This window comes from Nothoprocta perdicaria, unplaced genomic scaffold, assembly GCF_003342845.1.
Source record: "Nothoprocta perdicaria isolate Ctin4 unplaced genomic scaffold, notPer1 scaffold_286, whole genome shotgun sequence".
Taxonomy (NCBI): domain Eukaryota; kingdom Metazoa; phylum Chordata; class Aves; order Tinamiformes; family Tinamidae; genus Nothoprocta; species Nothoprocta perdicaria.
The window spans coordinates 773,927-797,567 of record NW_020455517.1 but is presented as its reverse complement, the minus strand read 5'-3'; the positions used below and the strand labels follow the sequence as shown (position 1 = coordinate 797,567).

The window sequence follows — 23,641 nt, the reverse complement described above, 5'->3', positions numbered from 1 at the left end:
CACGAGGAGTATCTGCTTCCAGGTTCTTCCCTGCACACAAGTTTGTTGCTCTAGTTACTGAGTCCAAGGAGCCTAAGGCTCCCAAGTGCAATGGCTTTTCTCGTCAGGACTTCCTGAATTTGCTACTTCCGTGTGTTTCTCGGCTTCTCCTCTCTTCAGTAACGTCATCCTTGAAGCTGTTGCCCGCTGCGTAAGTCAAGCCCTACTCGGCTTTTTCCCTGCATATGCTGCTGCCGTATGTTGTAATTCCAGGTTGAAATTCCTGCCTGGCCTGATAGGATGTTGCTTGCTTGAGCACAAGGTAGATGGAGGCTGCTGGATTTGGACTCCCAGCAGAGGGGCTTGCTTGGGGGACGTTGATAAGTTACCCAAAACGGGAGGTAAGGCAGCGGCGTCGGGTCCGCATGCGACACGAGCCGTTCGTTTGAGCAGTGCAGGGAGCCTGGCCCGCCGCTCTGGCCGCCTGGAAAAGCCCGACGGAGCCGGTGGAGGGAGCCCCGAGCTCGGAGGCCCTGCTGGCACCGGGAATGTTCCGCTACGTGCCCATGGAGCAGCCCCTGTTCCTGGGCCTGCTGATGTGCCGGCTCCGGCACAGCGGATTTCAGGAGCTTCCTGAGCCTCCGATCAGGGCTTTTTAGGAGGGCCAACATGACGATACTGAGGCAGTTGAGAGTCCTCAGCTCCAGATCGGTTGGGAAGGAGCTACTGCTTCTTCAGGAGCTTTTGAGAGCTTTTGATAGAAGATACTAAAAAGGGGCAAAGTGTTATTCTAAATACTTTCTAAATATGTATTTAAAAAAGCCTGTTTTGGTGAAGCTTTCAAGCATAGAATACAATCTGAGGGGTTTTGCTATAAATAAAGGCTTGAAGAATAAGTAGTAGTCAACAGTTCTGTTAAGCCCAATGAACGTTTTGTTGTGGTGCCTCTAGTAATCCCAAATAGGACTCTTTTTGGCAATATTTGAGAGCGTGAAACTGTGGGGACGATTAAAGCGGGCTGGGAAGCGTCGCCGTCTTGTCACGCGAAGGGCTCGGGGTCCGAGCAACCTTCGGCCGCAGGAAACGCATGTAGATGGGGGGCCCGATTGCTGCTCGCTCTGCTTGTACCTCTTTTGATTTCAAATTTAGAGCCTTTTCCTTGCACTGTGCCTGTTTTCCCTGGTTGCAGGGATCTGAACCCTTTGCACTGCGCAAACGAGCCGTTGTTGTGGCACACGAGCCTGCCGCTTGTCCCTTATCTGTAAGGGCAGTGCTAAAATGCACCGATCTGTGTGCACCTCCGTGGCCGTGCTAGAGCCAGCGGCCTTGCTGCTTGCCTCTGACAACAAATAAATGACCCTCTAATTCTCATTTCTAGTGTTTCCTGAGAAGCTGTCCCCTCTGCAGGGGAAATGGGGAGAGCCATAACAGGAACAAGCAGCCACCGCGCGCTTCCTGGCGCCTGCCCTGGCCCTGCCGCCTCGAATGCAGCCTTGCTTTCGTGTATCGCTAGGTGACTTTTATCTAGGGTTTTTCCTTACTGTTAATGATTAGACATCAACCAGCTCCCTGTGGAACGGAGCTGTGCAGCGACTTGCCCTTGCGGAGCTTTCAGCTCCCGGTTTCGCCCTGTTGCCAGGAAAGCAGCCGCAGCCGTGGAGCTTCTGCCCCGTGGCCTGTTGCAGCACTAGCCTTTGCTACCGGTGGCCTCTTTTTATCTCCACTTTAAAGAAAGCAGAGCTCACAGCGTGCTCCTCTCTGCAATCACGTTTGTATGGCGCGTTCCCTTTGTGCTTTCCTCCGTTGACTATCCCAGCGTGGATCAGGTCTGCTCCTAATGCCTAGAGAGGGTTTCATCCGCTGCCGTGGCCCCGGAGCGGTCTCGGCAGCCCTGTTTCCGTGTGGGCTTGCCGTGCTGGAAGTGCTGAAGCCAGCGCCCAGCCATCGAGCACTGCAGGAGTGACCTGGGCAGCTTTGGACACGCTGCGGTGTGAGCGTGAGGGTAAATCCCCGTGGCGCTGGGCTCCGTGACAAAGCTCGCCTGCTTTTCGTGGGGCCAGGCGTTTATCAGAGGGGTTCCAAGTGCCTCAAGCATTGCAGAGCTCCCTGAGCAAAGACTTACTAGTCGCAGAGCTGTCACGGGGCTGGGCACCTCTTGTGCACCTCTTTTCTGCTCTCTAGGGTGTGAGGACCAACGCTGTGCGCAGGGCTGCGTGGCGCGGTGTGTGTCGCAGCACCCGTGGCCGTGGCGGGCACACGGGCGCCTTGCACAGCCCCGCGTCCTGCTGTGGACCCCGCTGCCTTGCCAGGGTCCTGGGTCCTTCCCCGTAAATCCAAACCCGCGCTTTCCTTGGACATCCTGCGGCTCCTTTATGAGACATAGCCCCACTTCTCATCCGCTTTTGCGGATTTTTATCCTCTCTCACTTGACAAAGGAGTCTAATGCGGCAATTTCCCGAAGCTAAATAATGATCCTGAATGACTGTGTTTCTAACTCCCCTTTAACTTGTACTTAATTTAAGCGTGTGGGTTTTTTAATTTGATCATTGTGATGAGGAGCAAAAAAATGAAATCCTGCAGAGAAGCCTTCCCCTTTAGTTAAATTTGTCGTTGTCACTCCTTTTCTTTGACTTTCACGAGTTCTGCAGGCTATTTTTCTCCGGTTCCTTTTGTTGTAGCTTCTATACTGCAGCCTTACATCTTTCGAGAAACACAATGCGCGTATGTGACGCCTTTCTCGCCTCGGTGGCATCGTTGTTGTCAGCTCGTGACAAATAGTGTGTGATTGATGGCTGACTAAGCACTCCAAAGGCTTCTTCCCCCTTTGTGCACCCCGTGGCATTTTGTCTTTTGCACAGGCAGGCTCCGGCAAGGGCATTTTCCGGGGCGATGGAGCCATCTTCAGACCCAAATCTGAATTGCACTGGGTGCAGACTGGCCCTCCAGCTCCGTGCCGCTGCCTTCCAGCCAGCTCTGAATGTATCTGCAACAGCCCCCTCTAACCTTGGCTCGGAAGAGGGGAAAATAGCGCCTGTCACTACCCTGTGGTCAATGTCAAGAGGGTCTTTGTAGACATACAGCTCTACATGAAAAGAATGCTAGGTGCACGGGAGGTGCTTCAGCTGCTCGCTTCAAAGCTCAGTGTGCGGGAAGTGGTCCCCGCAGTAACATTTTCATTGCTGAAAGCTCTTTTTTTCCCCTTTCTTTTAGGGTAGCTGTCCGTTTTTTGCAAGCCAGAGGAAGCATCTGCCTTTGCGCTGAAGACAACACCTTGAGCGTTCCCTAAACAGGTATGTTCTGTGCGACAGCACCGGGAAGTCATCCACAATCTCTGTGCTGCCTCACTGGTGATTCTTGGAGTCTTATCCTGGACTCCCTAAAGCAGCAGCCTCTCATGGGGCGAGGACCTGAGCTGCACTCCCAGCTCTGCACTCTGTAAGATCGTGATTCCCAAGGAAAGATCAGGACATATGGGAAGGCTGGTCCTCGGGAAGGGCTGTTGCTCCTTCTGCTGCCCTGTGCGTCGGAATTGGCCGCTTTATTTCCTCGCCCTGTGCAGAGCTGCAGAGACTGCAGCGATGGGTTCTGCTCGCTCTGTGCTCCCAGCCACCGTGTAGCCTCAAAGGTGCCTTTTGCAAAACCAGGGCAATATTTGAACTCCTTTTTGTCTCCTGTCTGGTTTGAGCTCCTTTCTGGTGCTCTAAATCTGCCTGCTGTGCTTAGGCTGCTCACAGGGGAGATTGGTTGGGCGTCTTGTTTTCTAAGGCTGTGTTTCTCAGAGGGTTGATCAATAAATAAATAATGACTGAACTTCAGACATCTTAGCTGTAAAAATTGGAACTTTCAAATAATAGTAGAGAGAGGCTGTGTTTCCCAGTGGTAAAGTAGGTTCTGTGGTCTTTGCAAAGGTAACTTTTTTTAGCTCAGACTTTCTGATGGAGGCTACTCCTATTTCCTTGCTGGAGAGGTGAACTATGAAAGTCCATGTTTGTGATTTAGATGCTCAAATGTTAGGTGTCTAAAATTACCCAAGGTCACACAGAAAACCAGTTTTCCCATGTAGCTGTCACCTGTAATTCGGATTTTTTCCCCCAAATTCCTTTCTTGATGACGATCTTGAACACCACAGGGTATCACCAGCCTTTTTAGATGTTATTGTGTACCCCGTGATAGGCACAATTGGGCCGTGTGTTATCCGCCTTGCAATTCCAGGTGAGAAGATTAAAGTTTTCATAGGGTTGTCTAAAGGTACCTGCAAGGTTATTAGGTAAAAGGGACCTACCTGGGAAGCAGCTCTCGCAGCAGACACGTGCGCTTCATTCTTCAGGGCCCCGTAGCAGCAGGGAGCTTTAGCACGGTTGCTCGTTGTCCCTTGGACAGATGTTATTCTTTATGCCCTTAGCGCGTTGGTCTCCGTAGCCCTTTCCCAAGGCTGGGTTTGGGATCCTGAGCAAAACCTCCAAGAGAGGGCAGTGCATCCCCGAGGACAGCTCGGCACGCGCAAGCCGGCGGCTGCCAGGCGCCATCCTGCCCGTGCTCTGCGAAGCAGCAGGATTCTCCAGCAAGCTGAGTAATTGCAGCTCCCTGAAACAATTTGAAGTGAGTAACTGCCTGGCACCCTCGTTAACAAATGAGCTGGGTGTCACCGTGTGACCGTCTGTCCTTTCCCCACGTGGTAGCAGGACTGGGGCAGCGCTTCCTCCCGCCTCGCTTTCCTCGGAGCGTGTCCTCAGTCGGCGCTTCCCCTGCGTCATTTTGCCCTACTTTTTGCACTTGGCTTCCCCTCCGCGAGAGGAGGGGTGTTCGGGGGGTTAGTGCAGCGCCTTGCCGTGAGTCACAGCTAATTTAAAACATAAGGAAATCAGGAGAAAAACAACAACAAAGGAAAACTGATGGAGTCTTCTCCGTTTCCGTGTTGTGTTGGGACTCCAAACGGGAAATGCCTCTGCCAATCTCTGCCTCAAAAGCAGATCTGGTTGCTCACTATTGAGGCAGCATTTTTTTTGGAGTGGGTTCATGCCCTGCCCTGTCTGCTCTGGGCTTTTTAGCAGGTTCCTGAAGTCAGATTTAGGAATAAATTGTCACAGTTTGGTTTCTGTTGTCAGGACCTGCTTGTGAACACTTTGGTTGTTGGCTCTGCAGTTTGTTGCTGCTACAGAGCATGCACAACAGCTCCCTGTTCTTATTTATGAAACAACTTTTAATGTTATAGGGAGGCACCTTTATTGGTGACTTACCTTTGCAGAAATAATGCTGCCCTGGCCTAGTAATCAGCAGTATATTGAGAGCACTCTGTTTTCCCTGGATTCATTAAGGTATTTATTTCATTTTCTTACTAATTGACTAGATAAAGTGCCTCTAGAAGATAGGGCACTTGTATAATCTAAAAGCACATTGAAATAACCTCAGAAGTTGCTCTGGGATAAAAAACCGTATCCCTGGAGAAGCATCCACATATAAAATGAAACTATTAACCTTGCTTCTAAATCCTTCTTCGGGAAGATATTTGTCTTCATTTCTTTTCCACTTTGTGTAATGGCAGAATAAGGTAGAGACATAGAGCAACGCATAAGTTCTTTCATGTCACTGACATCCTCCGAAAAAGGAGGTTTTTTTAAACGTGCAGCAGCTTAAGAGCTGCTTGAAATGGGAAGAGGAGCTGAAAAAATATCCCAGTGCAGCAGCAAGGGAGAATCCATTACAGTGTAAATACCAAAGTGAAGCATAGATGGATTGCTGGAATTTATAGTTATTCAAGTGCCGTCAGAGCCATCATAAAAGTGTGCTGATAGGGATATAGATAAGTATATATTACGTATAATCTTTACTACCACGATGCTTTAGCCTAATCAGAAGTGTTTTGTCACTGTTTTGATTTTCTTGAAAACAGCTGGAGCGGTTTGCCAAAAATATGGTAGGTTTTATTAGGAATAGGCTTTATAAATAAACATTGTTCCCTGCGGTCACCCGGTTTGTTGTTGTTATCCTCGATGAGAGCTCAAGGAGGAAAAGGTGATTTTTGGGGGGAAGGCAAGTGATTTGGAAAGTCCAGACACACACCTAGTGTATCTCCTAGCAAAAGAGGCCTGTTGCTATAGCACATTCCTGTTCCATTAGTGTCTGTGCATTTCAAAATGTGATTTTCCAAACAGTTTTAGGAAATTGGCACCCTGCAAGTAAAGCCTTTAAAAATAGTTCTGTCCTGCAATAAGTCCTGCTATTTCCATGGATTGCTGTCTTGAGTGAATTACTGGCTCTCTGCAACCTTGGAAGCGTTTGACAAGATCCTGCTACGCGGAGCTGTAACCCCAAATATTTACCAAGGAATTAGTTTGCCTTTTATTATTATTTTTCTTTTTAAGAATGAACTCTTGCAAATGGAATGCCGCTGCCTACGAGGTTGATTTTAAACTTTTCCCTCATTTTGCTCGGAGGAAAAACAAAGCCCGGGTAGGAAGGGCCAGTTGGGAAGCAATTCCCCAGAGCAGGAATGTGCCTTTGGAGGGAGCTGGAGGTGACGAGCTGGTTGCTTCGGTTCTGCTGCGTGGTGTCCGTGGTGTTGATCCCTTGAGGTGTGAGGGCTGTCCTGGGAAGGCTCCTCTTTCTCTCCTCGAAACCTTTCCTTTTTAGGACTCGCGGGAGGTTCCAGCGCGGGCTGCCAGGACAGACTCCCTAGCAGCCTCGCAGGGAGCTGTTCCTTAGCAAAAACCCTGGGCCGCGGGCTGGAAAGCGGCAGGGTTTCTGCGGTCAGGGAAAAGGAATCTGCCCGTTCCTTGGAGGAATTAATGGGAAAAAGTTAAACTTCACAACTTGTCCCTTTACCGTGAACATTTTGTGCTCTTTGTCCAGATGCAAATGTTTGATAACAGTTTCTCTATTTATAGGTGTACATTTTTAGGGACGTGATGAAGTCTACCTCTGGAGCAACAGCTTTTGTCTGCTGTTAGAGCAAGCAGCAGAACTAAAACCAAGCTGGTTCTCCCGTTAAGACGATGCAGTTTCAAGGAGCTGCACCTTTGCCGTCAGGTTTTTTCTCCCTTTAAGGTGGCTGTTGGCTGGATTTGGGGGCGGTGGCGGGTCTGGGACCTGCCCGGCCAGGAGGAGGGCCAGGGCCACGCGGTGGCTCGTGGCTGTCCCGGGTGAGTCACGGTCCCGTGCGGAGCCAGCTCAGCCGCTGCTCCCTAGGTCCCGCTCAGCAGGGCCTGCTCGGGCGGCCTCGGTGCCGGCCTATGGAGCAGCACGTAGCAGTTCCCGAGATTCCTGATTAGGGATCCGTCAGGCATCTCGAAAGGAGCCTCCTGCCCGTTGACAGCTGCGTTTTCCATGACTGTTCCGCGTTGCATAACGGGGTGAATGAGCGTGGTGCCGGCCCTGGGATCCGCGTGCCGGGCAGCCCGGGCCTCGGGAGGGAAGGGGTAGAGGTGGCTCCTCCGCTGCCAGTCGCATCCTGAGCGCTTCTCTCCACTCTTTTTTTCTCCTAAAATACACGTAAAGGCAACAGGGCTGCTATCTTATTTCCCGTATGATGCTGTGTCTTTGATTTTTACGCTTTGTAACATTTTCAGATACCCTTTAAGAATCCTAAGGCATAATCAAGCTGAGCCTGTGACCCGTCAGTACTTGCCTGTTAGGTCTTTAATCTTTTTTTTGCCCCCTGCGCTTTCCTGTTAATCCCTGTGGGCGTTCAGGCCCGCTCCGAGATGTGCCAGCGCCGCCGGGGTGCTGCGGGAAGCCCCGCGGGCCCTTCCTGCGGACGGGAATGCTGGAAGGGCCCTCCAGCCGCCCCGTGTGCCTTGTGCCCTCCGTGCCCCGGCTCTGCGCTGCGGCCCCGGCTCCGGCCTCCGTTGTTTGACGCTGCCGCTTCCAGCAAGTCCCGAGATTCGGTGCCCTCCTTGTTGCCCCGGCCCTCGCCCAGCGGCTCCTCGTGCTCGCGGCGGCGCTCGAGGTGCTGCCCCGTGACCCGTCTCGGGTCACGCAGGGCCAAACGTCAGCGAGGATTTTTTCCCCAAACCCACCAGTCTGACACCTCCTCGTGACGAATAGTTGGGCTTAACAAGAACGGCAGAGTCCTTCTGACCCTTAAAGCAGGACCTTGGGGTCCCTCGCCCGGGGTTTGCTGCCAGCAGGACCTCCTGCTCAACATCCCTTGAAGGAAACACCAGCGTGTGTGTCGGGTGCGTGGGAAGCAGATGAAATTTTGGGTCCGTTTTGAACGGGTCCGTCCATGCACCGAAAGGCGGGTGTCAGGGGTGGCTGCCGCGCTCGGTGCCCCGCGCGGGGCCGGCTCCTCTGGGCAACGTGCCCAGGTTTCCCTCCGAGCAGGGACACCCCGGCCCCTGCGTCGGCACCGAAGACCCAGCAGACGAAAGGCTCGTTCCTGCGGCAAGCCGAAGCTGGCCTGTGTCCCCGCTGGATCTCGGCGAGGAAAGCTGTTGTTGTTTCCCTTGCAGACTGTTCCTGTATTAACTTTCAGCTCCAACCTCCGTTCAGGAGAGGGGCCAGGGTCACCATGGCCTGGTTTGGGGCTCCCATTGCCCCAACGGGACAAAGAGGGGAGCTGGCAGGAGCCCAGGCGAACTCGCCACCTCTTCCCGAGCACATGGACCTTGCAGGGCCGAGCTCTTTGCTGTTTCAATCTGTTTGCAGTTTAGAAGCCGGGATTGTTTCTTTCATGCCATAAAACCACAGAGCTGGAGAACTTGGGAGGCCCTGGAGCGGGGATCGCAGCCGGGCTCTAAGGTGGCCTCTGACTGAAGGGGACGAGTTCACCCACTGCAAAGAGTAGCTAGCAAGAAACAGCAGGGTTTGGGGAAGTAATATCCGCTCCTTTCCCTTCGAAAAGGCCCTGCATCCTCCAGGGAAGTGGCTGAGTAGCCTGTTTACTTATTGATAATTGAACTTCCTCCAGAGCACCGATTTCCCTCACCCTTTCTCTGCGGCGCTGCGCTGATTGCTGCTTTATTTGGGGAAGAGCCTGCCCTCGGGCTGACGGGATCCGCGGGCCCTTTTGGACTCTGCCGCTGCGTTTCGGACCCCGGCCAGGGCGCCCGCTGCCAGAGGTGAGCGTGTGGATAATCCCATGGGAAATGCACCTGGGCACGGGCCGTACAAGGGAGCTACTTGGAGGAGATCCTGGCTGGGCGCGTGGCTTTTTCTCCTGTGCTCGCCCTCCTTTTATACCCTCGGTGCTTCACGCGCACATGCGGTTTCAGACCGGGCTTCTGGTGTTTACCTCTCTCCTCTACGTGCATAATACTCCTGTAATCTAAGAGGTTTCAGCTTGGATTTCCCAGATTTTGTGTAAGCTCTTGGAACCTTTTGCGCTGACAAAGGCGGCACAAAACTATTAGAATTTGTGTGAAACTGTAAAGCTTCCTGTTCTAACTCACTATGAATGTAGGTAAGCAAATGGCAGGGAAAGTGTGCTGTCTGGAACCGGTATGTGCCTGGGTGTTTGCACTGAGAGCTGTCGTTTGAGTCTTTTTTCCTATATGAGGAGGAAGAAAAGTGATTAAATTTTGATTAAAAACAAACATTTTGGCTAGGGGATTTTGCCTTTCATTGACTGAAATCTGGAGGAAGGAGGAGGCGAAAGGAGCAAAGCAGACTGTGGCCTAAGCCCCAGCAGACAGAAAGTGGCATGTTTTGCCTCTTTAGAAAAACAAACAGAAAACCTTGTTTGTGCTCAGACAGCGAGTGAGGAAAACAAGCCGAGCTGGATTTCGCCTCACATGAATTCTTGGAATTAATCCATAGCACTTGCTCACGACAGCTTTGACTTCAGTGTGGTAAACCGGGCCGACCGGAGGAAGGTTGAGCAACGTTTTACTGGTAAGCAGGAAGACCCATCCCAAGGAGGGCCATAAAATGATACAACAAGGGAGCATCAAGATGTGAAATAACTAATTATGGCTTCAAGCTTCCCCTTAGTGTTCTTCCAACTCATTTGTGATCTCACAACACTTTTAATTCTTGGTGTTTGAGGGCTGTGCTTAGCAGAGGACTCTCTAGTGGCTTCTTTGCTAGAAATATGAGTAGATTTTTTTTTTTTTTTGCTCCCCACCTATAACACAAAGGTGCAGATTCCTCCCCCTTTCCCTCGTGGTGGGCTTAAGCTCAGCATCTGTTGACTGTGGTGTCCTAGGTAATTTGCAGCAAAATCTAGGGCAGAATATTTAAGTGAACTCCGATCCAGTAGTTGAAACACCAGTTATCTCCAGTTCCAGGGGCTGCAAATTCAGATCAAGTGTCAAAAATAAACAGCGTGGCCTCTAGGTCATGCATATTACTTACAAAACAAGTGGAAGTGTCTTCACGGCCAATATGCCTGTTGTGTGCAAGAGAATAAGATGTGCTTGGAAACGTCATAAAGTTCAAGCAAATCGATGTTGATTTCAGAATGTACCCAGGACATCGTGTGCTTTGGTGTAGAAAATTGATACCATTAAAAATGGACAACCGAGGTGAATGCAGGGCCTTTATCACACTGATTGTTGAAGTAAATACTGCTGAAATAAAGGCAGCCAATGGAGTGAAATGTATATTTCCAATTTATAGCTCCTCTAATAACGCACCATCTGTTTAATAAACTGATGCTAAGTGCCCTGAATTCCAGTTCCCTTTCCAGAAGTTGCTGGTGAGCAAGAAGAACTGTCTCCTTCGGAAACTTCCCGGGTTGTCTCAGCATTCATTTACGGTCAGCATCCACGGATAGGGCAGTTCTCGAGCTGGAAAGTCCTGCAGGAGCTGGTGCTGGTCTCTTGTTTGCTCAACTTTGCTGCTGCTCTGGTTTGACTCTTGTTGGTCTGAGGCCAACAAGCGATTCCTGCCCGTGTGGAGCGGCAGGGACCATTAATTCCTAGTTAATTCCTTAATTAGGGAGTGAGATCCAGGGATTCCAGAGGAGACTTGTCCCTCTTAGTCAGAAGACATATGAGGTGTGTGTGGGAGCCCTCCTCCTTGCTGAGGGAAGGAGCAGAATTTAACTTCATCATCCCCTTGCGTTAATTTAGTTTCTTTTTTTATCTCGCCTTGGTTGGAACATTTGTATGTACTTGCCAGCGAGTACTTCAGAAACAGGAGATGCTGCAAACAGTGGCTCTCTCTTTTCATATCATAGGATTTTTACTCTGTGCTACAATATTAAAAACTGGAAATGTCATGTCTTTTCCATGGCCTTTAAGCAGAATGGTGAGGGCAGAGGCAGCAATTTCAGCACATAATTTAAGTACCTCATTTGTTCCTCCTGTTTTCTCTGAACTTTGGCATCACATTGCACAGAAACTGTTCCTTTCTGCAAGTGTGTGACAAGGCAAAACTGGCTTTTTTTTTCTCATGCGTTCTGCTGAGGACAGCTCTTGCAAATCACCTCATATTCTCTTGAAATTATTAAATCATCAATTCCAGTCTTCCCTGTGCAAACAGTCAGCACTGGCACATCTGGTAGTGCTGACTAACAAATCTGCAATTCGTAATCTCTAATTAATGAAGCTACACAGTGATTAAAGCCTCATGACTTTTCTATAGAAGAAATAAGTTAAATATCAGCTGTACTCATTTAAATTGCCCTAGAGTTTTATATCATCCCAGAGCATAGAAAAAAAAATGTGTCATTGGGACAGACAGACCAGTTGGGCCGATCTGCATTTGCCCTGCGTGTCCCCACATGCAGGATTTAAATTTGGGGTGAAACCTGGATGTAACCCTGGGGGGGGGGGCGGCCTCACTCCTCTAGCTGCGTGACCAGCCGAGAGACCGCGTTGGACACGTAGCTTTGGGAATTACAGTGGGACAAAGCAGGACCTTTTGGTCTGCTCTGACCTGCCAGGCTGGGCAGCGGGTTTTCCCAGCTTCCTTTTCCAAGCTGTTCTCCGCTGCCTTCCCACAGCGCTGTGCTTTTTCGCTGCTCCTCCGTGGGTCTGAGCGCTGGGTGCCTCCGTGGGCAGCTCCGTGGGCGCAGGCGGGACGCGGTGTCGCCCGGCCTGCCCGCGTACCCGCCGCTGCTCGCCAGATAGAATCATAGAATCATAGAATGCCGAAGGTTGGAAGGGACCTCAGAGGTCATCGAGTCCAACCCCCCTGCTCACGCAGGGTCACCTAGAGCACGTGGCACAGGGCTGCATCCAAGCGGGTTTTAAAGATCTTCAAAGAAGGAGACTCCACAACCTCTCTGGGCAGCCTGTTCCAGTGCTTTGTCACCCTCACAGTGAAGATGCCCGGCTTGTATAAGCAGCTGCTTATACGAAATGTATAGGAGTCTTTCAGCAGTCTCTGCGGGCACGCTGCTAGGGCAGCTTGAGCACAACAGAGGAAAGCCTCGCCGCGGGAGACGGGCTGCAGCAGCACGACGTTAGCGGGGCTTTTTTCCAGCCACCTTTGTAGCTGAATGTTTTACGCTAATGGAGCGACCGCGGCGGTCCCTTCCTCTTGCCAAGTCCCGTGTTTCTTGTCGCTCGTCTGCAATACGGCAGGTAGGGACCGTCAGCCGGGTGAGGTGACCAGCCCGTCGCTGAGCAGGAGAGTCGCTTAATTTTATTAAAAGCTGCTTGTTTCAGACCTCTCTGTGTCTGGGAGCTCTGGACGTTGCCCCCAACCAACAGGGGTTCGGGGGGGGGGGTCCATGCGGCGCAGGACGGAGTTGGGGAGCGCTCGGGACCCGCTGTCGCGCCCCTGCACAGAGCTGTGGGTGATGTGGCGCCGAAGGCAGCGCGTCCCTCGTCGTGCCCGCGGCACAGCCGGGGCTCCGAGCGGCGGCCGCGCGGCCCTGTGTGCATTCCCAATATCCCGTTCCGCAGCCCGCTCTCCCGGGCGGAGCAGAGGCGGTCGCAGCGGGGCCGCCCGCAATGCGCGGCCTGCACGGCAGAGGTCTCTGCGAAGCCGCTCGCACCGGGATTATCGGATGCTCGTTTATGAGACAGGCCTCGGTGTAGCAGGGCACGTGCACCCAAAACCCACAGCAGCAGCCGCCAGGGCACAACGGCACCTAGACACGGTCACAGAGCTGCGGCGCGGGCAGAGCGGTGGGTGCTGCGGGTGACGCCAATTCCACCGGTTCGTGCGGCCGCGTGTCGGCCGCGTCCCCGTGCCGCGTGTCGCCAGGTGGCAGCACCCCACGCTGCTCTGCGCTGTTATTTCTGGCCTGGAGATTCCTGCTTCCCATGGATTCAACACCGCAGTCTAGACTGACTGATGGCCAGGATTCTTCTCCTCTTAGGTAAGCCAGACACAGGCGCCCATTATGCAAATTCCCAGCCGGTGTGTTTCTCTGTAACATTTTTCAAATTGTCTAAATAAGGTGCTGTTTCATACCAAAAAAAAAAAGCAGCGAGACTTTGGGTACCTTTCAGCGGCCTTGCCTGCTAGGCTTGAGCATTTTTATTTCTATTCTGTTTTGGAGGTAGCCCCGCAGATCAGCCCGAGTGGCCTCTGCTCTCAGCAGCTGGCCAGAGGTTCAGCAGGAGGAAACAGGCTGCGGAAAGAGCTGCTGTCGTGCAAGGAAGAAACGGAACCTAGAGCTCCCACACTGGCCCCAAGGGCTGTCAATGCAGGTATCTGTGTAGGCTCTGTTAAACGTGAAAACGTTGCACAGACTTAATAGGATTTCCAAGCCCTGAATACCCGGCCTGGGGAGGAGCCGGTGCAGCCGCCAGCGCCTTTCCCTGTCCCATGAAATCCCGCCGGGGCGCTGGGCATGACTCAGTGCCCAAGTGGGTGGCCCTCCATTGAAATGGATTGTCCAGAGTGGCTAGAAATATCTGTGGCTTTTTCTAGTCGGTCTTTTTTTGTAGAGAAGTTAAAAGCTCTTTTCAGGATTGATGACTACTGGCTGTCATTGTCCTTGCAAGCCCGAGATCAGAGAGCTGCTTTTCTCGTAGCTGTTATACCAGCACCAATTTCTGAGCAATTAGTGTTTCTTTACACGCTTTCTGATATGGTTCTGTAACTCATTTCTGTTCTTCTGCCCCCAGTCTGAGGTTGCTTTAGACTCTTCAAGCCTAAGAGCAAACAGATTGGCATAAATAGCTGGAAGGAGATGACCGGAGACCTCATAAGCTGCTGGTTGGGCCAGTGCCTGGCAGCCGCCCAGCAAAGCAGGATTTCAGACCACAGTTAGCACGGCGGAGTGATCACATCTCTTCTCAAGAAAACATTGGAAAGCTTCCTAAGCTTAAATGCACTCTCTACAGGCACGTGTTTTTCTGGGAATTAGCTGAAGGCACTGCAGAAATCTTTGTAAATACTAATATTAGCTAATGGGAGCACCAAATGCGGCTGGTTTCTGCCAGTTCCCTCCCTGCCGGTACCTCAGCTGGTCCCGTGGCCTCTCTCTTTACACGGGCAGCTGTCAGCTTTGCTAAGGTATCCATTCCTCACCTACCTCTGCAAAAGAAAACAGCATGCATTCCATTTTAAATTGCAGCACTAGCCTGAACTTTGAACAAGGCTTGCTCTGGGCCATAGTTAACTTGCTCCTTTTTACTGTTGTTTCGTTTTTAAGCTCTTTAGAGGGGGAAAGGATGATACCGGTGCCTGCAGAGGGGCAGGGCGAGGGCTCATGCCCCGTGGCCAGCGCGTGCTCGTTCTGGAAGGGCCCTGAGCGTTCCTGCTCGCCGGCGCGAGGCCGTGCGAGGGGCTGAACGTGGCTGAGTCAGTTCTCGCTGCCGCTGGTTTCTGCCCTTCCTGCCCTCCCACACGCTCCACCTGCGCGCGGCCGCCAGCAGCTCCCCTCCCAAAGGGCTTTCCTCATACCAGGAACAGCCAACACAGCCCCGCTTGCTATTTGCCTGCTGCTTTGCTGGGAAAACCATCGGATTTTTGGCAAGAGATGTGGCCGAGGAGCTCTGGAGAACTCGGGTTTAGAAGAGGTCCCTGCTTGTCACCGAGTCTGGGCACCTGCCTTTGCCAGGCAAGCAGCCAGAGCAGTTGCATCCGCCTTTCCTTCGAAACACCTAAAATCCCTGTCACCGGGATGAGTCCTTGAGGCCGTCGTCACCTGCAGCACGGCGATGTCCCCGGCCTGGCAGCGCTGTGTGCAGGAGGTGCTCACTGCCTGAGTCACAGATGACGGGGCAAGGCTGACATTTGTTCTGCAATGTTGGCTGGCACGCAGGGCAGCGCCCGGCACCCTCAGTGAGGCAGCGCGCTGGCATCTGTGTCGCAGGTAACGTCGGTGCCCGAGTGGGGCTCCTCCAGCCGAGGTGGCCGGTCCCGCACCGGGCGCGTGTGGCCCTATCCGGGCTGCCTTGGTCTGGCTCCTTGTAAGCATTTTTGGAAGTGTTAGAGCACCCTAAACATATCTAATCAATGCAAAAAAAAAAAACCCAAAAAAAGGTGCTTACTCCGGTTTTAACCCCAGACTTCTCTTGGTGAGATAGGAAGCGCTGGTTGGGGGCTAAGTGGAGGAGCTCGAGTCCTGCAGACAGGATGGGGCAGCAGTCTGCCCTGGGAAGAGGTCTGACCTGCCGTGAAGCTGGCTCTGCTTGAAGTGCAAATCATGGAGCGGGGCTGGGGGGTTAATGCAACTGTCTATTATCTTTATAATGGTTTTCTAAGCCTCCGGTGTGAAAGCCCTGGTTCTCTTATCTGGATCTCACCAAATTTGTGTTTTCGAGTTGCAGAATAGCGTTGCATAGGCAAGCTTGAATTAAACAGAATTGTTTATATTTATCTTTCTAGGTAGAGGTGCATGGAGAAGTGCTTAACCAGCAGGAACCTCCCGAGGTTCTGTCGGCCTCGCATCCCGGTGCGGGGTGCACATAGAGCTGCTGCTGCCATCTCCACCCCTCATTTGCTCCAGATTTGCTTGGATTCGGAATCCTAGACCTGTCTCCAGGTCATTGAGCCTCCCAGACACCGTTATTAGTTGCACACGCAGCCCCAGACCTGTGGCATTTGAAATCTCGTTTGCACTTATTAAAATACAATGCGTATGGGCAGCTGTCAGTGGCTCGGTGCTGTAGCTGACGCTGCAATCCCCAAATACCATTTGACTGAGTAAAGGCTGCTGGAGCTTGCGTATTAGGCAGGCAGCTAGTTCGGTTAGAAATCGGGAAGGAAAGTTGCTGGTTTTTGAGCCCTAATGGCAATTTTCAGTGGAGAAATGTTCCCGTTAGGGCTTTCTCCGCTCAGCAGTGTCCCTGGGCTGCTCTTTCCGTGCGGTGCTGCCGGTCCCGCAGCCGCAGGAGCCGCCGTGGCTGCGGAGAGCTGAATCACGGCGCTTCGCACAGCGCTGCTCTCGCCCTACCTCTTGCTTCTCTCCACCTCGTTTATTGTGGCTTTTTTCCAATTTGGTGTTAAGGGACAACCCAACCTGCATCAGACCAAGGCCAGACATTTAAAACAACTTTTGTCTGGGGAAAAAGACAAGGCAGAGGTAGGTTTTTATTCATGTGGACTTTGTGTGTCATCGTGAGGACACATCCTCATGTGCCAAGTGTCTAAGTCATGGGCTGGAGCAAATCCCCCCCTGCAAACCAGACTTGGGCTTTCCTTGGAAGCCTCCCGTCCGAATACGAGCTTGGCCAGATGTTGAGATTTAGTTGATCTGCAGGGTCTGGAAGCTGAGCAGGAGCTTTTTGGCCATTAAGAAAATCAGGTTGGACGTAGTCTGATGTGTGTCTGTCCCGTCATGTCTATTCGGTGCTTCTTGCACCCGGATCTCCTGCATTTTTGCTTTTTGCTGCTTCTGGCCTTGGCTGCGGGCGCCCGGTGGCCTGCGGCGCTCGCAGCTCTTGCAGCAGCAACGTGGTATTTCTGCAGCGGCTCCTGGGCTCTCTGCAGGGCTCTGCAGTCCCTGCAGGAGCTCCTGCCCTGGGCCCACCTCAGCTTTGTACCAAAGCTGCATCTGCAACAGAAGACAAAAAAGCAGAAAAAAAAACCCTAGCAACAAGCAGCAACATCCAAGAAATTTCCTTATAAAGCCTTGCTACGAGAGCCGAGCGCTGCCAGCAGGAGCAGCTCCCGCTGCCAGGAATTCCTCTCCCTTTCCCTTCCGTGCTGCAGGAGGGACGGCGCCAAGGTCCCACCCTCGCAGAGCGGCGGCTGCAGAGCCTGCACGGAGCTGGCCGGCTGCAAAATGCACATTTTTGTGTCTGGCTTGGACACAACTGTCTGGAGGCAGAAGGGAGGGAGCTTTGCAGCGCAGCTGCCGAGGAGGCCGCTGCCGCTTGCAGCCCTGCCTCAGCCTGGCCCTCAAACAGCAAAAACTGGCGTTTCAAGAGCTCTGAGCGCCGCTCGCTGCCCCTTCTGCCTGGTTTCGGTATGAAGAAAGCGTGACTCACTCAGCTGCTCTTGCAAAGCAGTTGTCTCTGCAAAGCGGCTCTGCTCTTGCTCTCCTCTCCCGTCCGAGGAAGAGGGCTAAGAACAAATTAGCTGCTCGTTACCGCAGGGCAGCGGCTCCGCAGCCAAACGCTCCCCAGCTCCATAGGAGAGCTCCTTCCCCTGCCCTCTTGCATTGAGCTGTTGAGCACAGAAGGAGGAGAAGCCCCACAGCGTGTGGCTGAGCGGATCCCGTGGGGCTGGCCCAGGCTCGGGGCAGCTTCGCTCCGTCCCGAGCGGAGCTCCCGGCGGAATCCCAGGCACAGGGAATAACGGGATCCCGGGATCCCCAAGAGGCCTGGTTCCTTTTGAAAATCAAGCTTAGCTCACAAGGCACGAAGGCGGTTTCCTGCTTGTGCCCTGCAGGGTATAAAGGTCCGTTCAGCAAAAACAGATCCCGGGGCTGCAGACGTGTTCTGGCGCGCGGGCCGCCGAGCTCGGAGCCGGGGCGGCGCGTGGGCTCTGGAGGCTGCCGAGGGGCGGCCCGGCCTGGCCCCCCGCACAGCTCTGCAGCGTCGCTCCCGCTCGGGAAACCCAGAGCAGGGGCTTCCGCACGGATCTCTGCCACTTCCCAGCTTCTCCTTGCCCAGCCGTAGTGGGTCTGGATGCGCTTTAGAGCGCCAGGCGGATTTTAAGCACCGGATTATTTTGGCCCTCCCTGCTGTGTGACAACAATGAACATCACAGAATCACCGAATGTTCAAGGTTAGAAGGGACCTCTAGAGATCATCCAGTCCAACCTTCCTGCGCCAGCAGGGACACCCAGAGCACGGGGCACCGGGTGGCATCCAGGTGGATTTTGAAGACCTCCAGAGAAGGAGCCTCCACAAGCTCCCTGGCATCCTGTTCCAGTGAACATATCTTACAGGCCCACTAAGGGATTTATTTTTAACCCTTTTCACAGGGTGGCGCGAGCCCTTGGAGCTGGTGATTTGTTCTCGTGGACCTCCCCGCTGCACGGACGCTTTCTTTGGGCTTGGTGCCGGTAGCTGTGCGAGCGCTGCGGAGGCTCCATCAGCTCGGCCGAGAATCCCGTCTCCTCCGTAGCGAGCGCCGGTTCCTGTGCGGGGCCAAGGGCTTTGTGGACATTTACGGCAGCCTAGGAGGAGGAGGAGGAGGAGGTCGGTTGTTCTCCCCAGGCGCTGGGCAGGAGCCCAGATTACCGGCTGCACTTGATGCATTTGCCCCGAGCCCAGCAGCTTCACTCCAAAACCGAGGGCCAGAGCAGCTTAACTCACAGACCCGCTTACTTAACGATAGCGAGTGCCCCGCAGGGCCAAAGCGACCAAGTATCAACTTGGGCAGTTGTTAAAAGGGCTTTTTTTGCTTTTCAGAAAGGCTGAAAAGGAGGAGGGCTAGGGAGCAGTGAACTGACTGCCCAGTCCTGGGGAGCAGGGATGGAAAGCTGCAGGTTTGGCGGAAAGCTGGAGATCTCGCGGAAAGCTGCAGGTTTGGCGGAAAGCTGCAAGATTGACGGAAAGCTGCAGGTTTGACGGAAAGCTGCAGGTTTGGCGGAAAGCTGCAGGTTTGGCGGAAAGCTGCAGGTTTGACGGAAAGCTGCAGGTTTGGCGGAAAGCTGCAGGTTTGACGGAAAGCTGCAGGTTTGGTGGAAAGCTGCAGGTTTGGTGGAAAGCTGCAGGTTTGATGGAAAGCTGCAAGATTGACAGAAAGCTGCAGGTTTGACGGAAAGCTGCAAGATTGACGGAAAGCTGCAGGTTTGACGGAAAGCTGCAGGTTTGACGGAAAGCTGCAGGCTTAGTGGAAAGCTGCAGGTTTGGTGGAAAGCTGCAGGTTTGACGGAAAGCTGCAGGTTTGGTGGAAAGCTGCAGGTTTGACGGAAAGCTGCAGGTTTGACGGAAGCTGCAGGTTTGATGGAAAGCTGCAGGTTTGGCGGAAAGCTGCAGGTTTGACAGAAAGCTGCAGGTTTGGCGGAAAGCTGCAGGTTTGACCGCGTTCACATTCAAGCTGCCCCATGTGTTTGTGGCCGCTCTCTGGGGCTCATGTGCAAAAAACCTCCAGCTGCAGCGGCCGCTGCTCGGTGCTCAGCTGCATTTGAGCACAGGCAGCGTGTGCAGCTCTGCTCCTGCCTCGTCTGCACCCACCAAGACACTGGGAGCGTTTGGGGAGTGTTCGCCCAACTCCACATAATGACTCCAGGCTTTGGAAGGTCCTGTTCCCGTGTCCCTCCTGTTAGTGATGCCCGTTCCAATGCCCTCTCTGCTTGGGCTTCTCAAGCACCGTTTCATTCTGGCCCGAGTGTGTGAGAAACCCTTCAAATAATTTATTTCTGCAGCATGTGCAAAACCTCCTCAGCATTTCTTAATCAGATGCAACCATCGCTGCACAAATAGTCAAGGAGGCAAAATTTGAGACTGGCAGCCTCTGTATATGGCATGTTTTTAATACAATTCAGAGAATCACAGTTTGAAAATAATAAAAAAAAAAAAATCTGGGGCAAAGTGTGCTGCTTCTGTCTCCTCAGGTGGCCTTGCCCGGGTTGCAGTGTCCGGAGCGATGCTCTGAACCTCTCCGGATGTTTGTAACCACGGCTTTTCCCCCTGTTTTCTCCTTTCCTGGTATCTCTTGATGTCCTTAGTGCTAAGTTTGCATCAGCCTGAAATTTAGGGGTAAGAACACAACTTCTGTGAGGTTTCTGTGAAATGCAGTCTGTGAATTTGGGATAGATAGAAGAAATAAGAGCATGGGACTCTGAATTTGGGGTCAAAGATGTTTAATATCCCAGCGTGGCTTCACCTCGTCAGATGTCTGAGGTCAGCAGAATAAACCTGCCTTCAAAGACCCAACCTAACCTGCTGCTTAAGCTGAATTCCATGGCATCTTCTGTCCCAATCAACCATCACCCTTAAACCTCCTTCCCCAGGGAACCTGTTTGCTCTGCAAGCCTCGATCGAGTGCGTTCCCACGTCGTGTTTGCATGCTGTAATAGAGGAGCTCTCTTGTTAAAGTAACGCAAATAGACTTGAGATTGAAGCAACTGAACTGCTGCAGTTAGTGGCACATGGGAACGCGCCCCGTGTATTTGTTTTTGGGGAGGAATTTGGCTGTTTTGTTGTTCTTGCCCGCCTCGGAGCAGGACTCTTGCTGGTGGGATGCTGGGTCCGCTCTCCTTCCCTCCCTTGCAGGTCGGGTGCTTCCTTTGCTCCTTGATGGGGATGCAGCCGTTAGCTCTGCAGAGGACTTTGCACCTCGGTGTTTTTGCTCGCGGGGGGGGAAACGGCCTCTCCTTCCCGTGTGAGATCCACAGCGACCGCGGCGCCCGTTTCCAGCCTGGTGCATCTGCATGTGCATCTGGGAAGGGCATTAGCAGCTCCAGCCGACGTGAGGGCTCCCCGGCTCCGCACGGTCGCTCCGGGGAGCCTTTGGGAAGCCGGAAAGGGCCCGGGCTCCCCTGCAAGCCGAGCATCCGAGCTTCCCGTTCCCGCGGGGCAGGGGCAGCCGGGAAGCGCCGTGAGTTTCCAGCGGGCCGGGGACTCAGCGAGGACCCGGGCACTAAGGTGGGTGTCAGCAGCGCGTCTCCCCTGCGCATGCGCACGCTCAGCAGCGCAAGGGCACACGTTGGTGGCCGTCCCTTCCGTCGCCAGCCCCTCGCAGCCCCAACCGCCCCGTGAATCTGCAGGCCTGAGCAGCGCTCGAGGCTCCCGATCGCCGGAGTCCCGCGCTCGCCACGGGCTCCGCGCAGCCCTTCGCTCTCCTGCGCCCCGGCCCGGCGCCTCTGTCCTTCCTCGCTGCTCTTTCCAGCACGTTTGGCTTGGCTGCCCGCCCTTCTCCTCCCCCAGCTCGGGTGAAACTTGCCTTTTAGAAAACCAAAAAAAAAAAAAAAAGATGCTTCTAGCATTTGCTTTTTTCTCATGTAACGTCTAGCTGCTTCCTTTTCTTCTAGCGAGCAGCAGAACTAATGAGGTTTGTGGGTCATGTGCAGTTATCAGTTAATCCTCACCCCTTGCCTTCTCCCGTTATCTTGATAGATTTATTTAGGTTTCGGGGCTCACTGCTGCACGTCAGCTACAAGGAGGCAAAAAATACTGCGTGTTGCCGCCGTTCTCGGGTCGCCCGTCCCGGCTGCGCTCGGCAGCAGCTCCATCGGCTCGGAGCTCTCTTGGAGTCCCACAAGGACCAGAGAAGCAGCCTGATGCTTGTTTCTGTTGCTTTGGCAGCTCGATGTGGAGCCCTAAGTTCGTAACGTCCCGATCTGGCGTCCAAAGCGGCGCACGGGATGGATCAAGTGCTCAAACCTTGGCCAAGTCTTTTACGGGGAGCGTTTGTGTGAGTTTTGCCTTCAGACACTCCCTTCAGCTCTGTGCTCTCCTAGTGCTGTCAGGGTGTACACAGGCCGTTCCGGAGCAGCAGGAGCACGGGGACTTGGAAGGCCCACACAAAGGGGCCTGCGTGCGTAGCCACCGAGCACTTGATCTGCAAGGCCACCAGAAAGTTCCCCAGGAATTTAAGGAAAAATTTCTTGCCAGTGAGGGTGCCCGAGCCCTGGCACAGGCTGCCCAGGGAGGCTGGGGAGTCTCCTTCTCTGGAGATCTTCCCAACCCGCTTGGACGCAGCCTGTGCCCCGTGCTCTGGGTGACCCTGCGTGTGCAGGGCGTTGGACTGGGTGAGCTCTGGAGGTCCCTTCAACCTTAAGGATTCTCCGATTCTATGAAGTCGCCCTTTGCGTTTCCCGGCTGGGCCGGTGCTTGGGTGCGAGCGGGCGCTTGTGCCCATGAGCTGCACACGCTGTTTCTGCATCACCCAAGTCCCTTCCCCTCCCGTGGCAGGGAAGCAGCTGGGAAATAGCTTAAGACGGCGGCGTGTTGGGATGGGGAGAGGTGACAAACAGCACCTCAGCTGTTTGTTTCTTGTAATGAGCTTCCCATGTTGTTAGCAAGGCCATAAATCAGCTCGGGAGCTCAGTTTTCCACTGTCATGAAATCCTTGGTGTTTTAAAGAGCCTTATTTTGCCTCAAGGTGTACAGAAACATTTGGGTATTCCTGTAAGTGTTGCAGACTCAGGGCCCCCTTTATCTTTGTGTGAGGTTGAAACCAAAGAAGTTGTGGGGTTTAATGTGCTGCTAGATAAATAATTGATTCCTAATTAGCTTGCTGCTGAGTGCCCGCTTTAACATTTTTATAGGATTGTAGCTCTGTCTGACTCCGCAAGGGTCATTCTTTCTAACTGCAAATTTGCTGTGGGCTTATTTATTTATTTATTTATTTTCTAACGAGCTGGCGTCCGTTTGGGGGATCCTGCTGTTGTGCAAGCAGCCCGTCCTGCCCAACCGGGCCCCGGAGCAGCGCTGGAGGCTTCCTGGGAACCTCAGCTGGAGTCAGGGGTCCGGCTGCCAAGCAAGCCCGAGCCAGCTGACCCACTTCTTGTAAATACCCGATATTTAGAAAGGAAAATCCTGAGTATTTGGAGTTTACTTTCGGTGACGTCGTGCCACACAACCTGCTTGCGACTCTGGCGCGCGGCATTGCTGGGTTTGCCTCTTTTAAGCATGACCGGAACGCTTGACTCGAGTGCTTTTGATTAAAAGCTGTTTGCATTCATCAAGAGGGAGCAGGACGAGCCCAGGGCACGCACAAGCCGTCCTTCCCAGAGCAAACGGGTGCCACGGAGCAGTTCACCCCACCGGACCGAGCTGCTGCGCCGTAACGCCGAAGGGAGCCCAGATCCTTGGGGCCAGGCAGAAGAGGCTCCCCGCAAGCACAGCTGGCTGCACAAGACACTATGGGGGTGCCATGGGGGTGCTGAAGAGCGAAGGGACAGTTTGCAGTTTTGCAACGCTGCCCGTTGGCTGCACCCGCAGCGCCCCGGGGCCGCGGTCGGGGCGCGCTGCACCCCTGGGTGACTGGCTCGCCGGCCTCAGGAGCCCAGTTGCACGTTTTGTTCCATTCAAGTCACCGGGCTTGTCCTGGCTCTTTTTTATAGGCAACAAGATAGCTCTGTTTTGCAGGATGTACCCGAGAGGAGCGTTAAAATCCGGCTAGAAATGCGGTGGGACGATGCCTTAGCTGCCCCGGGTGGTCAGCACTGAAGCTGGCAGCCTTTTACTCATGCAGAATTGTGTTCAGTGCAGCTATTTGCATGCACTTAAAATATGTCCTAGGAGCAGCATCCATTTGAATGCTGGTGTGACAAAGTGATAACAGGTGATGCTGAACCAGTAAGGAGAGCACCCGCAGGGGAGAGTTGTGCAAAAACTACTAGATCTGTTTTCAGGAACTTGTATTTCAGGCGAGCTGGTGCACTTTTATTTACATGCAGATACCTTTCCTAGGGCAGAGCTGTTGGCCCCTGGGTCAGGCTTCCGACCTCCGCATTGCTTCAGCTCAGGCG

General features: G+C 53.3%; 1 protein-coding gene across 1 annotated transcript in view; it reads left to right on the top strand.

The window, feature by feature from the left end:
* The first annotated feature begins 3,213 nt into the window (after nucleotides 1-3,213).
* Nucleotides 3,214-23,641, top strand: part of GNG7 (G protein subunit gamma 7) — a 37,879-nt gene continuing 17,451 nt past the window's right edge. Inside the window, exon 1 of the mRNA XM_026041500.1 lies at nucleotides 3,214-3,269. The gene's annotated coding sequence lies outside the window, so the exon portion shown is untranslated. The remainder of the gene's footprint in view (nucleotides 3,270-23,641) is intronic.